Source organism: Dipteris shenzhenensis, chromosome 4, assembly GCF_047967505.1.
Source record: "Dipteris shenzhenensis isolate YYH24624 ecotype China chromosome 4, Dip_SZ_1.0, whole genome shotgun sequence".
Taxonomy (NCBI): domain Eukaryota; kingdom Viridiplantae; phylum Streptophyta; class Polypodiopsida; order Gleicheniales; family Dipteridaceae; genus Dipteris; species Dipteris shenzhenensis.
In genome coordinates, this window is record NC_141599.1 from 17,770,707 (window position 1) to 17,787,092 (window position 16,386).

General features: G+C 40.3%; 1 long non-coding RNA gene across 1 annotated transcript; it reads right to left on the reverse strand.

The window, feature by feature from the left end:
• Window positions 1-13,338: 13,338 nt before the first annotated feature.
• Window positions 13,339-14,700, reverse strand: LOC147902537 (uncharacterized). Its single transcript, XR_015540848.1, has 4 exons — window positions 14,604-14,700; window positions 14,365-14,496; window positions 13,483-13,716; window positions 13,339-13,396 (listed from the first exon to the last, which is right to left on the reverse strand). It is a non-coding gene; the product is annotated as an uncharacterized LOC147902537 (long non-coding RNA).
• Between the last annotated feature and the right edge of the window lie 1,686 nt (window positions 14,701-16,386).

Genomic DNA, 16,386 nt, shown 5'->3' on the forward strand with positions numbered 1-16,386 from the left:
TCTCGATTGACAACACGTTTGAAACAATGTCAAGATTCCAATCAAGATACAGATTTATAATTTCAATTTACATGATTCATCCCAAACCATTAATGGTCACACATTTTTTGGGTGAAAGTATCTAGCGTTATATCACTAAGAGCCTGCAGGCTCCATATCAGGAACATGCAACTTTTACAACATCATTAAATATCATTCTAAGACAAGTATGCATGATAATCTATCTGATGAATCACACAGACAATCAAAGAGCAATTGCCATGAAAAAGTGATACTTGGAGAAATTTAAATCACCAAAGACTCTATGGTTTCTATCTTTACATAGTGCCTAGAGTCCCCATAGCGAACTTGAGTGAAAAAAAAGATCAAACCTATCCCTTTGTGGGAGAATCCCAAATAGATAGAAATGCTTGTCAAAGCAAGCAGTATGAAACTGAGCATGGAGATGTTGTTGCAAAAAATGTAAGAAGTCATAAGGTTGAGTGCAATGACAAAAGAGGTGAGGCAAGGATCCCCTTAGAGCCAAACATCTGTGACAAATAGAAGGAGCAATATGTTTCTGTGCCAAGAGTTGGCCAAATGGAAAAACTCTAACCCAGCACAAGAAAACATGTTGATGACCAGGAAGTTTGCAGCTCCAAAGTTGCCGCAATCTTTTGTGGCACCACTTTGCATTACGATTCATAGACCAAATATGATTTGCATGATTTGAAATCCAAGGGGGAGGCATGAAAATCTTATACAACTTGGAACTTGACATCAGCCATAGCAATGGGCCCTTGAGGCATCAAGAGCTCAAGAGCTTAAGACATAATGGAATCATGGCAGTGAAATGCCCAATCCTTAAGGTGGTACATGAGCTCCAAGATTTGGCATTCCTTGAAGCATATATGAAATAGAATGCCAAAGAGGGTTGATAACGTGGTCCCAATCCATACTGTCTGATTCTTGAAGGAAAAGATAGCAAAGTACCATCAAAACGAAGCACATCTCCCAAAGCATGAATCCCTTTGGACCAAATAAAATATGAGCCTCTAGAGCTCATGCACGGCCAATGGAGGATCAATGCCCTAGACTAGTGCAATCTCTCAACACACAAGGAATTTCCATCAAGAGAGTCAAACCATGCCATTTAAGATGAGAGAGCATTTCTTTTGAGTCCAAAAATATTCATGAGACAAAAGGGCATCCCTTAACTCTAACATCAATATATCCGAGAAGAAAATCTGGGTTGCCAATGACCAAAGGCATGATGAAAGCAAGTGACACATCATAACGGCCCAAGGTGGGTCACCTTGCATAGATTCTACCATCATTTTCCCTTCCCAAAATGTGTATATGAATATTTAGGATATTCAGATTACCATGTATCTTTGCTGAATGGAGGCACTACATGGAGAGTAACCTAATGCCCTTACGGCCATGTTTTGAGGGCCAATCTCTAACACACACACACACACACACAAAATCCTCTTATACCATTTGTAATCCTACTTCCTATTCATTTTCTCCCACACCTAGACCCTTTTCTATGCCCTCACTCCCCCCTTTTTCCCCCTATCCTTTCATCCAATTTTTCCTTCCACCTATTACCCTTCACTCCTCCTTTAACCTTCTTTCCACTTCTCCTTTAACCTTCTTTCCACTCTATTGACCTCCTTCACTTCTTCCTTTTAATTTCTTCTCATCCCTCCTAAAACCTCCTTACCCCCTTTAGTTATTCTTAAGGTCCCTACTATTGTGTAATTAGTGGGGCTTGTGTAATATTTTAAAAATAATGGAAAGGATAATGTAGAATCTAGAAATTTCAGTCCCTATCCAAACTCCATGCAGGACTTGAGCCACCTCCAGGGCAATGGTCTAAGGATTCGAATCCCTTCTTCGTATGCCCTAATTTGTTCAATGCATGCCTTGTTGGGTAATCAATCCGTTTTCATGCAGGTTCGAGTTTTGGGAAAGGAAGGCTTTCGTTTCTGCAACGTTGCACTTGCTAGTTTCCAAGGTGATGATCTCGTTGTTTAACAGTCGCTCCTCTTAAACACATGAGGGTTTCATGTTAGCATGTTCGTTTAGTTAAATAATTTTATTCATGGTAGATGGAGTTGTGTGATGATGTACTTCCGTTGACCTTTGGACACCTATCACTCAAAGAATTACATCGTTGTAGACTGGTGTGCAAAGCTTGGCAAGTCTTTATAGATTCAATTGAAATGCGATATATGTGGAGGAAATTGGATACTATATTCATGTTGCTACCACAACTCGGTTCAGATTTTAGCCTATTTTTACCAGAGCAACACTCAGGTCAAGAATGGAATGGCCTACAACACAGTAGGCCTTGATATCACTCATTTTTCCAAATCCAAATGAAATGAAGCACCTTCCCACAAAACAAGAAGAGGCTCACAAACTTTATGCAACAGACATATGTCAAAAGTTTCATAGGACTCCTTGAATGGAATAGTCCACAAAATGTGCATGAGCAAATGCTTGGTTTTTCAAACTCTGTTCACTCTTGGAACAAAACCCATGTTTTTCTGTTTGCAAAAAATCCCCCCCTAATGATACACTCTTACATCCTACCAATCCAACAAAATATTAAGAGTAAGTAGATCCCTTTCTTTAAAATGAATTAAATTCCAAAACAAATCAATCTTTGCTCATAGAAGTCAATAGTAGAAGCCAAAATAGACAACATATTGACATGGTCCCGATTAGTTAAAATTTCCTCTAGATCCGACGCAACAAATCGGCTAAATGTTTATTAAATACACATTTTGATGCATGAAATCTTACTAAATGGTACAAAAGGTCATATTCAAGCCAAAACAGGCAGTGCGTTAATGCACTCCCTCTTTTGGGCCAAAAGATGAGAATTTCGATGTCCTGTATCTTTTGATTTACAAATCCAAACAGGGTCATGTTACATATCAAAATGAATGGCAAGGCATGATTTAGATTATTGACCTTTTGCACCATTTAGATGATTATCATGACATTTTGCAACATTTAGTAAGATTTCATGCATCAAAATGTGAATTTAATGGAATTTTTCCAGTTTCTTGCACCAGATTTAGGGCAAGGCCCTTTGTAATAATAAATATCCATGTTGATGTTGGAACCGTTAGGCACTACACCATTTAAAGTGGCAACAGTAAATCCGATAACAAGACAGAGCAAAATCACACCAAGAGCGATTGTAGATTCATCTTTTATAAAGCCAAGGAGGGAAAAACTACAAATGCTTTGCATGAAGACCAATGATTACAAGATTGTCTACAGGGATTCATTTATAACGCATAGTACATTGACAATGGTTTATCACAGGAAAAAAGACAGCTGGAATAGAGACCATATTTAGTTGATTTTGAGTTCAATAGCCTTAAGAATGAATAATTTGTCTTAAGAATTTGGAAGATTGGCGATGACCTTGATAATAAGTCAATGGGATATTAGCTAGGATCCAAGTATTAAGTCTTGATGGAATGATTAGTATCCCTTTTTGGAGGGAGTTCAATAAGCTCTTTAGTGACTGATTAATTATACTCATGAAGTCATTCGAGGAAGCTTGTATCTATTTCTTTTCTAAAGGGGTTAATTTGGATCCCAAAAAAAAATCCTTCTCCTTTCAATTTTTTTAGTTTTCTTTCATGTTTCTATGACGAGGATTTAGGGGTTTTACATATATATGATGAAGATGACATGGCTACCCATATCCCTATACATCCTCCATTAGACACGATATCCCCTAGAAATATCATTTTTCTTTGGAATGACACTCTCTACTTGGTCGCAGCAAGGATGTTTTATGACTGCTTGTTCATAGCGGCATTCTACTTGTATATGGAGTAGCTGGAGCAGCCATTATCTTGGCAACTATTTTGGGATCTTCGGTCAAACCGAGTGTCAATTCAGTTATCTTGATAGCATCCCAAAATAACTGCCAAGATAATGGCTTCTCCATACACAAGTAGAATGTCGTTATGAACAAGCAGCCATAAAACATCCTTGTTGCAACCAAGTAGAGAGCGTTGTTCCAAAGAAACATAATATTTCTAAGGGATATCGTGTCTAATGGAGGATGTATAGGGATACAGGTAGCCATGTCATCTTCATCATATATATGTAAAACCCCTAAATCCTCGTCATAGAAACATCAATATTTCTCTTCGAAAAATATTCCTTAACTCCTTCAAATTTCCATTTTGAACGTTCATTTTATTCCAGCTGTCATTTTCCCTGTGATAAACCATTGTCAATGTACTATGCGTTATAAATAAATTCCTAAGAAAATCTTGTAATCATTGGTCTTTGTGCAAAGAATTTGTAGTTTTTTCCTCCTTGACTTTATAAAAGACAAACCAACGATTGCTCTTGGCATGATTTTGCTTTGTCTTGTTATCAGATTTACCACTGCCACTTTAAAATGGTGCAGTCCTTAACAGTTCCAACATCAACATGGATATTACCTCCCTGTGTCCTGTTAGATAATCTATTTATGTTGTGCAAAGTTTGTGGCTCTCTTCCTATTCTGTGGGAAGGCACTTAATTTCTTTTGGATTTGGAAAAATGAGTGATATCAAGGCTTGCTGTGTTGTAGGATATTCCATCATCATAATCTTGACCTAAGTGTTGCTCTGGTAAAAATAGGCTAAAATCTGAACCAAGTTGTTGTGGCAACACCATGACCAACAAATACAATATCAAATTTCCTCCACATATATCACATTTCAATTGAATCTATCAAGACCCGCCAACCTTTGCACACCAGTCTGTAGCGATGTAATTCTTTGAGTGATAGGTGTCCAAAGATCAGCAGACATACGTCATCACAAAACTCCATTTGCCATGAATAAAATTATTTAACTAAATGAACATGCTGACATGAAACCCTCGAGTGTTTAAGAGGAGCGACTGTTAAATAGCGAGATCATCACCTTGGAAACTAGTGAGTGCAACATTGCAGAAACAAAAGCCTTCCTTCCCCAAAACTCGAACCTGCAAGCAGATTGATTACCCAACAAGGCATGCATTGAACAAATTAGGGCATACGAAGAAGGGATTTGAATCCTTACTTAGACCATTGCCTTGGAGGTGGCTTAAGGCCTGCGTGGAGTTTGGACAGGGACTGAAATTTGGGGCCAAATTTGAAATTTAAATACATTCTAGATTCTGCATTATCCTTCCCATTATTCTTAAAATAATGCAGCGTTATCTTTTACACTGAGTTCATATCCGACTCCATAGTAGGTATTTGTCTCTTATAAAACCCATATGCTCACCTTCCCTCTACCATGCCCTAGTTACTTCTTCACCTGTTCATCAGTTGTCTCATGTTTTCACCATGTCTGGTTCCATATGTGACGCTTCAGTGCTGATCCTCCTCGATAGCAATTGTTCCCATAAGTTTATTCCCACTTCTCTCATCAAGTGCCTGCAACTTTTCCACATTGATGGTACGTCACAAGGTGGAACTAGTAGCTGGATCCTCAGTATTGAGTGAACTCCTACATGGGATTATTAGGATGCTACATATTAGAGTTGTTATGATCTTAAAAGCCACAAATGTGTTGGCACTCTGATGTGGATAGGTTGATGCCTAATAGTAACCTTAAACAAGTGCAACTAGGGATGGAAGTGACTTTAGGGTAGCTTAATGCCATAATTTGTGTAAAGGTTCTATGGGATGGTTTATATGAGTAGTCAATGGCTTCTTGATGAGGGTTCCCTTGGATGGATCCCTATGATGTAGATTAGGCATATGCTTCCCATGTCTTGTATGTTTGAATTGGTGAGCGTCTGTTGGGACACTAGTGTTTAGCGCAGGGGGGATGTGGTCCATAGTTCATATGTGGACTGTTATAACTCAGAAAATAGAGAATGCAAACTTTTTATCATTGAGAGGATACAGGAGAACCCACTATCCCCTGAACCTGATCTGAACTGAAGTGTGACAGAAATGAACTGAATTCAGCCTATTTGGAGACCCTGATTTGGAGAGGAATGAGGAGCCAAAGGAGACCTAAAGAGTGGAGAGGAAGGCTGGATAGAGTTGGCTACTGTTTGAGGAGACAAAGATGCTAAAACTGATTTGGGCTGAAAAGTTGGATAGAATAGCACCTTGCCTGAGGTGAAGAGGACGTGGAATAGGAGCTTCCTGAGGTGAGAAATGGTACCACAGAGAGCTCACAATGAGGTGAGGGGGAGTTTCAATATGGCATGGATAGTCGTCTTTCAAAAAAGCTCGACAAGGATGCCCCTGTATGTTTGCTTTCTAGTAGCGTGCCAGCCTGCCATGTGGCATTCTCCTTGGACCGATTATATGCAAGGAAGGGTAGTAGAGGGAGGGAATAGTGCAGTAAAGGGGAGAGAGAGAGAGAGAGAGAGAGAGAGAGGTTTCAAGGTGATAAACACCATACATGCCTCTGTTTGCTAGGCCAGCCACCACTTGTAGGTCTGATCTAGCTAAGATGGGGTGCTGCTGTAAGATAGAAATGAACACACAAAAAGGGTGCCACCCACCCCTGAACTTGATCCGGAGTGAAATGCATCAGAGATGGATTGAATCTAGCCCAGTTGGAGACCTTGATGTGGTGAGGAATCACTAGCCAAAGGAGAGCCATAGAGTGGAGAGGAAGGCTGGACACAATTAGCAACTGTTTGATGAGACAAAGAGGGGTCGATTTGGGCTGAAGGAAGTTGCGAAGAATAGAACCTTTGCCTGAGGTGAAGAGGATGCAGAATAGGAGCACCACTACGAACTAGAGGTAGCTCACAATGAGATGAGTTGGGGGTTTCAATAAGGCAGGGCAGTCTGCCCTTCAAATAGCCTGAGCTGTAGAAAAAAGGGACACCCCTGTATGTTTACTTTGTAGTAGCCTACCAACCTTCAGAGGGATAGTGCAGCACAGAGAGAGAGAGAGAGAGAGAGAGAGAGAGGTGATAAACACCATACATGCCAGCCACCACTTATAGGTCTAACCTAGTTAAGATATGGGCGAGTGACTACCTATGTACTAACCATTATTAAGTTACCCCCCCCTTCATTACATCCACCCGTGCCCAAGGAAATTTTCATGGCAAATTACAATCAAGCTAGGTTAGTTACTGCTAGCGGAAACAATATCTCAGCCAAACATGAGATGAGGATGTTCTTGTAGAATATTCAGTTTGATAGGAATGTTTATTCTGGGTATGTCAGCTAAATAGGAGATGAGGGACCATTCTGATGGGGCTTTGAATAAGTGTAAAGCTTGACTTGCTGCCAAAGGCCACCCACAAAAGGAAGGTACTAATTAATAGCTTGCATGACTACCATTTGCATGCTTATCGCTTTGGCTTCTCATCACGGGTGGGCCGTTCAAAAGCTGGATGTTCGTCACTGGTGGAACATTCAAAAGCTGGATGTCAAGTCAGCCTTCCTCAATGAAGTCAGGTCTATGTTTGACCCTTGGCTCATCCCAAGAAAGAGGACAAGGTCTGATGCTGGCACAAAGCCTTGTACGAGCTGAAATAGGCTCTACGGGCATGGTACACACAGCTTCATGAAACTTTGGGCTCACTTGAAGCCCCTCCTATGCCAACCTGTATGTCCATATAGAGGAGGTGATCATGTTTTCCTTGTATTGTATGTTGATGACCTCTTCATTGTAGACAGTAATATGTGGGAAATTCATTAGTTGCAGTCACTTTTTGAGATTGAGTTTGAGATGATAAATCTCAATTTTTCTCTCTCACTTTCTTGGCATGGAGAGGAGATCTAGCAGCACAAGGGGTCTAGAAATATTATTGCAAGTCTTTTGGATGGTTGACAATGAGCCTCTTACTCTCTCAAGGAATACCACCTCAAAATCACATTGGAGGATCTATCCTCATTTTGTTGATGCTACCTTATACTGGTAGGTGGTTGGCTCTTTGATATATGTAGCCAACACTCGTCTTGACACATTGTTGGAGCCCTCAATGAGTGTTCCTCCAAACCTCAGGAAGGCCATTGGCAGGGTTGTCTTGGGTATCATGATATTTGAAGGGATGATTGATATGGCACCTATTGGCATGGTGCCCTTCTTGAGGGGCATTGTGACTAAGACATAGGCGATGAGATAAGGCTACAATAAACCTTACAAAATGCTTGCATACATTTGAACTATCATGGCTCTTATATAGAGAGTACACTTCTATCCATTTCAAGTGAGATCACCTAGATTAGTGGATAACCCAGTCTCAACTACCATTTGGTCCTAGGGGTGGATCATATGCCTCCTACGTACCACACAATCAAAGATGGGTAAGGCCTTGTTCCCAACACCCTCCTCAAGGGATTACCTACCTTTTTGATCAACGATTAATCATAGGCTCATTGGCCTAGTTTCTCATATATGTAAGTAGGGTTCCTCTTGGGTAGAGGCAACAATAAATATAGATCCTTTTTCTTATGGAAAGCAAAAGATAAGCTTTTCTTGGAGGCAGATACAAAATAGGGGGTAGAAAAGGGGAATTTTCATATATTTATTGCACGTAGGTGACTTCTCCTTATTACTACCAGTGAATCCCCCGTGACATGAACATGGAAATCTCGGGGTATGCAAACCGCACCTCAACAATACTCAGGTAGTCACCAAGAAGAGTTGCTCTATAACCAATCGAAGTTCATTCTTTGAATCCAAGCCGGCCTTCTTTTCATTCTTCTCCTGAGTTACTTTTTGTGTGGTACTTTTGTCCCATAGGCTTGTGAGACCTCCCGTAGACGTTAATATATCTTTCTTTCTTTTTGAAGAATCCACTCCATTAGACTTCTATTGGGCTTATCCCTGTTAGGATTACCCTTACCTTTTCCTTTGCTCCTGTCATGAGCAGCTAGGGCTTTGTCATCCGTTGCCTCTACAAACTCTCCAGTGCCTCCTCTTGGGTGAGTAGGAGACCAAGCTCCTCAACAGTCAATGGCTTGGTTCTCTGTCCAGCAGTCATCGTCGTAACAAAGCTCTGGAAGCTCCTTGGTAGCTTGTGTAGCACCATGAGTGCCGACTGACAAGTGTCTATCTTTTGACCTATGTCGCTAATTGATCCCGCAACACTTTCAACTTTGTCAGGTTATCATGAACATTGTCACCCTCGTTCATGTCTAGATTATGAAGTTGATAAGTATCCTGGATGTGTTGTCTGTCTCATACAGGTCTTTCAAGATGGCCCATGCTTCCACGAGGTCTTCGCCACCTGAATATGAGGAAGTGATTGAATCCACAGTCGTCCCTCTAGGACCTAGGCATCCCTGTCCTCCCATGCTTCAAGGTCAATGTGCATCTACAGGTTGAAGGATCTTTCCTTTGCTGTCCAAGATATCCTCTAGCTTAGCATCCACTCCCGTCACGAACTTCCAAAGCTTCCGAGCCACATGATGACTCCGGATCTTGACCTTCCATAAAGGGTAGTTCTCTCCATCTAACTTCCTTGACTCACCAAAGTTTGGGATGAATGAAGAGGGAAGATGTGATGAGTAAGGAGATGGGGTGGTGGTTGTCGATGATGAAGCAACAAACTTTGCCATTCTTTATCTTTGCACTATGCAACGATGTTGTACACCTGCTTGAATTTGGAGTGCACAACTGTGGGCGACTTGTGGTCTACATGGGCTGACATGTAGGGTGCAAATATTTGACTGTTTGCTGGCCTAATTGGGCGACTATAACTAGCACTAAGTGGGCACCTATTACTGTTGCTTTTGGGCCGACTTGTGGGGCCGTTAGACCGACTATAACCAACTGCCTACAGTGGCCTAACTGCTCTACACATAGGCCGACTGTAACCAACTGCCTACAGTTGCCTAACTTGTTTGTTAGTGCTTGTTTGCAATTGGTATCGGAGCCAACTCCTGGACGTTGATTCCGACTGTAGGTAAAGGTGAATAGGCTATCCCAGCCAGGTATGCACAAATTTGCTTTTGGGTGTTTCTCTGCAACACAAGTCAAAAATCAGTTGTTGGTAGGGAAACAAATTCGTTTTTGTGTTTGGGAGGATGCAATTGGGTTGGGACTTGGAATATTAACCTAATTTTGGGTGAGGATGAGTCCGGATAGGTTTACGGGTTGGAATTTCGGGTGACATAGAGGACAAATTCCTCTCTTGCTAAGTGTTTGGGCTCGTGGCTTGGATCTAGGGGTTGGCGCATGCTTGTTGACTACAGTCCTTGATCGGGATTAAAAGCGTTGATGAGGAAAAATTGAAGATGCGAGTTGGGCTTCTATAGAGGGTAACTCTCTCTTTGCTGAGGGGTCGCCTAGGTTTGGGAAGGTCTCCTCTAGGGTGGCACATAGTTTGGGCTCTTTCAGGGCTGCTAGAGAAGCTAGACGTCAACCTGGGAAGAGTTAGGGTTGCCCGAGGGCTATACAAATGCTTTGACTAGGACGCTAGTCAGGGAAGTTTCTAAGTGCACATATGTTGTCTATTCCTTGGACCGAGAGATTGTTTTTAGTATCGAATTGTGTTCATACTTTTCGAGAGTTTTTTAGTTTGTGGTTTTTGGTTGGCCACTTATATTTATCGTTTGCAACAGATCCACAATGCAATCATAACACGAGTTATGCCAGAGTATCCGGATTTCTTCAGGACTCTGCGCCTACGAACAATGACTATCTTTCTTTTTTGGAAGATAGGTTATTTATATAGACACTTACGAGATCATAATCATGTCTCTTGGAATGGTGGTTCTTGTTACTCAAAGATTCTTTGAGATTGATCAGTCAGATTTGCTTTGAGTTAAAACCCTAGACTATGCTTTTCGATGTTGAAAAGCAGACCTTCTTGGGTATCGAAAGTCAAATTTAATTCTACTTTAGAGTCTAGAAAGTGTGATTTTACTTCCAAGTTTTGGAAGTAAAGATTTGTTTAACTTCCCCAATTTGGAATGAAGATTTCTCCATTTGGGACGAGACTACTATTGCATTTATACTTCAATAGAAGATTCTCGGTTTTTTTCAAGTATTTGGGTTTTTTCTAGTGACAAGGACATCAAGATTAAAGTAAGCAAGTCAAATGACAGATATTTTGGGCACAACTCTTTAGGATAGTTGTTGCTTACCTTGGGTAATGGCATCATGTCTTTACCTTAGGTATTGGTAACATTGTCAAAGTAGAGTTGTCAATCGATTCATTTGATAGAGATGCTTTTTTACACCGACTTATGATGTTTTTTGAGCAAGTGGATCTCTTGATAGGATTGTGCTTGAGTCTATTGGTTTTGATTCCTAACTGAAAAAACATTAAATCTAGACCATGAATCCAGGATTCCACACTAAAAATTATAACCCACAAGCGTAATTTAAATTCTGAATTTCAATGAACCAATCCGACCAATAAATCTACATGTGCACTTCAGCTTGCTCATCTATATGTAAGCTGCCAAGTGATATTTTGCAAACCACATGCAACAAGTTTACCAGATGCAAGTAATATAACAAGTAAGAGTGACAATGTATGAAGGAAAAGGAATGCATATCATAGAATCTTACATTAAATAATGCCAACCAATAAAATAGAAGCTCAAGATTGTTTCCAAAAGCCAAAACAATTTGTACCTCCAATGTAGATTTTACTTGCACATTAATAAACTAGAGTGAACCCAAAAAAAGTTTTCCAAACTATTGTCTCATACGCATTATGTCACAAAATTTCAGAATCAAAACGATAGCCAAAAATAAATATCGTCTATGTGAGATAGCACCAATGTCTAGTAGACCATAAAGCATAACCATAAACTAATTCTCATCGGCGGAGTCATCCACAAATAAACTCCATCGTCTCCTCTTCTCCCTCAACTCATAGTTATATGATTTGTCATTCCTTTCCATGTGCATGGCCATACTCTCTGTGTAAGTTGGCAATTCACTTCAAAATGAAACTCTAGAACTCCCTTACATGCATAAATGAAAGGTATGCATTCAAAATAAAGAACAACATTTTTTACTCACTAGTCCAATGGCACAGCAACATTGATTTCTTCCTCCTCAGCATCGACGTCCATGAGCATATGCTGCTGTGTAGATGATCCCACACCTGCATAAATAGCATCCACCACTCCTAGAAGTAGTCCAGTACATATCTCTGGGTCATTGTATATTGCCAAGCAAGGGCAACCAGAGTGGAGTGCAGCCCTCAATCCTGGTCCTCTCCCTACCCCCATCTCAAGAATGGAACCATTTGGAGGGCACAACATCTCCAAGAACATAAGTATGAGCGCATGACTCTTCTCAAGAGATCCACGCCATGCACCTCCCTTGCCAACTCTTTTGGAACGATGGACTGAAGGCAAGTAATGTGGAAGCAAGTTGCCATCTAAACTCATCCTCATCATGGAGGCCACACCCTTTGCTGATTGCATGTTAAATGTGGGTCTTTGTCCTATCCTCCTCATAGCCATAGCATGGAAAACATAAGACTATTCAAAGAAGCATGAGTCAATTTCTATGTGATTTATGATACAAAAGTAGAAGCAAACATACATCTGAAGACTCACCTTCACACCAATCCCAAGTGTGTTTGAAATGCCTTGAGGTTCCATGCTTTGTACTATCCATCTGCTTGAAACAAAACAATATGTACCAAAATCAAACCCTAGCCTATAACCCGCAAGACTTCATGAATTGTTCAACACAAATAATTTACCTACAAGCCACCTCCATTTTTAATCTTATTGCATAGCGCTCAACAGTAGGCAGAGTAGATGGAGAACAGAAAACCAAAGTCCACCCATTGTCATCCATCACAGCCGCAGCAATGGCCAAGGAAGAGGAGATGTGATCTTCTGTGATAACATTCCAAGGTGGAACCTCTCCTTCACCACCTGTAGCATACCCTGTGGGAAGATCCACAATGCAACAGTCCACACTCCATGTGCATTGTTTAGAGTTTCGTTTCTTCCCTTATTGGTGTAGAACTGCAAAAAAATCGTGCAATTTTTGATATCCATCTGCAAGCTGTGATTGTACTATCTCTTTACCCAATTTGATGTAGTCAAACTCCCATACATTTACCCAACTCCTAGGTATTAGGGGATGTTTCCAACGTGGCAAAAAAGACAGTGAAACCCAAATAAATTCAATGGAGAAAGGCTTTCTCACTATCCCAGAGTCATCAACTTCCGGAGTATCTGTAAACATAATGCATATCAAATGACAATACTAGATTAAAAGGAATTGGAAAACTTCAACAAAGATGTTTCAACTTACCATCTCCATCTAAGTCGGTATTCTTCCTTCTCCCTAGTTTTGCAAGATCAGGATTCCCTATATTTTCCTTTTGTTTCTCCACCAACATCTTTTGTTGCTCCTTGATATTTTTATGCTACTCCTCGGTCATGTCTCCAGAGGATCTAGAATCAGATTTACATTGACCTTTCGAATGCCTTATCAAGAAACCCATGGAGCTAGTCAATCACAAAAAACTAGTTAAGAACAAGAGGCACATCAATAATCAACATGAAAAGTATACCTCTCTAGCATTAATGCCTCCTCCTCCACACAATTTCCACTACTCATCTCTATCCACCATGGACAATGCTTTCTCTCCCACTCTGAAAGCCTTATAGTTCCTTTTGTAGTCATGTCCTCATGAAAGACTTTATGTGTGTACATGCAATATGTAGGAGGATTGAGAACTGTCCATGCCTTGCAAATAGATGGAATGGTCTGTATCTTTTTTGTTTCCAGCAAATGAAGAATAAACCTATTCAAAACCCAGGCAATCGAAAGAATAAGAAAACTATGGAATAGAAATTCAAGAATTAGGCAATAAAAGATGAATGCTTACCTAAAAACAACTCTTCTGCTTGCATTCACAAGGTCAACCTGTTTTGTAGGCATGGTAGCCACGGACATGAAGGATGCAAAAGGCTCATACAAATCACTCCGATGTCTTGCTACAATATCCTCAAAATATTCGCATAGTGTAGGATGCTCTGGCAACTCCAAAGGAGAAACACCAACGAAGGAAGCCTAAACCTGTGACAACAATCTATGACACTCTTCAAGAACCTGGTCCACAAAAATTTCCTTTGCAAGCCACCCAATGAAGGCATGGTCACTTGTTGGCATTCCATAACTATTTTCCAAATTCAAATCGGACCCAAGTAAAGATAATAATGAAAGCTGCCTAGCCTTGCTGCAAGAAGCAATGGCCACTTGATACAACTTGTCTAGTGTAATTTTAGCGGTTGTATCTTCATATGGCAAGGACCATAACTTGTGAAACCAATCTTTGCCATGTGCAAGATTTATTATTGACAAAATCTATGAAAACCACACAAAAGAAATTCAGCGTGCATTTGAAAGCAATGCATAGTGATACTAGACAAAGGGAAATGCACAAACTCACCCTGTGCACCTTTCTCTTGTATGTTTGAGTGACTGTTCTTTTAATCCCAGCTATTTTAACAACTCTTTCATCTTTATCCATTCTAGGAGGCAGCTTCTTACAAGCTGCTTCAAAATCAGATTTCCACTTGCCCTACAAAAGCAAGTATGCAGCAAAGCTATAATTCAAACTATATAGAGGAAGTGATGAAGTAAAAGCAGAAGGAAAGAAAGCATGAGGTAGAAAGTATAAGAACTCACAGCATAAACCATGTGACCAAGAATAGCCTGTGTGAGGGGATACCAAACCCTTCTTCCTTGACCAAACTCTTTTTGCTATACAACCTCAATATTTTTCTTTTCTTCTTCCGTGAAATCCTCTAGAAATACTTGTGCATCACAACTTACAAGTATACTTGTATGATACAAGTAATCTTTAAGATTTGTTGTGACAATTGCCTCCTCATTCAATCTAGACAATGGAATCTGTTTTAGCATTAAAGTTGAAAATAGAAATATTTTCTTGAAACAACTAGTGGAAGAAAGAAAGATGATACTCACAAGTTAAACCTTTGTAAAGCTGCAATCAACCTCAACTCATTGTCAGGCTATGGAGCTATAATATGTGCATGAATCCTAATATGACTTGCCTTGTTATTAACAAAGACCTCCTCAATGCTCTCCATCCATGAGGCAGTTCGATGGTTTCCCTCCCACACATATAACATCTTACAAGATAGGAATTCCCATGTAGGAGACTGTTGAAGCTCATGCTCAAACTCATCATTCACAGCATGCCAATGCTTATCCCATGAAGCTCTTATCTCATCATCCACCTCTTTGGTTGTCCCATCAGACATCCCAAGTGAAATAATAAAGGACCCCTTTGTGGGGACATATCCCTCCATCTCAAATGCTCTCTTGAGAATGGAGAGGTCATTCCTAAGTTGTCTCACCTTAGGATTGATAACTAATCTGCACAAAGGGATACGGGGAGGTACCATTCCTCTATTGATAGTTATGGACTCAAGAAGATCACTTCCAACATTACTATCCATTGATTCAGGGACAAATTCATCACCTTCCATATCACCCTTAGCCTTTCTGCTGTCCTTCTGGCTAACAGACTCTTTCTCCACCGACATCTCTTCAACCTCCTCTGCATTTGGAGATTTGGCTTGTGTGTCAGCAGATGTGGGGGATGGTGTTGTTGGTGCTTGCTCTTTCTTTTTTGCAATCTTTTTCTTCTTACCACCAGCTTGTCCACCTATTGGAGATTTTCTCTTTCCAGACCTAGTCATGACTTCTAGCATACACAAATGAAAATTGGATATTAGATCTCAGCCACCATTCATTTTTTATTGTACTTTGAGGAAAAGCAAGCCATTGCATGAACAATGAATCAAAGAATGCAATTGACCAAAAGATAAATACCTGGTGATCATGGACCTTGGGCTAATACCACAAACAATTCAGTTTCCAATATTCCAACCAACACTCTGCAAAGAGAGATTCAAGAAAGTCAAGAACATGTATTGACATAGGAGCATAAGAACATCAAAGAGTAACCATAGTGTGAGAAAAAACTAATGCACAATCCCCCTATTCCACCCAAATTGAAATTACAAAAGGAGAAATTCCTAAGGAGTTCGAACCTCTGTCCCATTCCCCCCAAAAATTCAAATCTCCAATATCCAAAATGACAACTTGTATATAGTGATTGAAGTAAAGTAAGGAATAACTATTGACATAGCAACTAGAGAATTATGAAAGTAAAGAGTTTATAGTTGGAGCATTTGAAGCAATGGGAAGGGGAAGTTACAATCTACATCTAGTTGCAGATGTCTACAAAAGAATATACTTGCACATATCCATGTGGCTGATACACCAAGAATGATACACCAAGACTGACCATTGAAGTGATCTTCAACATGCTTGGATGTTAGAGATACAAGGTCTCTCCCATATCATAATGAAGTCTTTCCCCCTATTCCGCCAGCAGAATAGGGTGGGGAGGGCATCGAGGATGCATAGTGTTTGCATA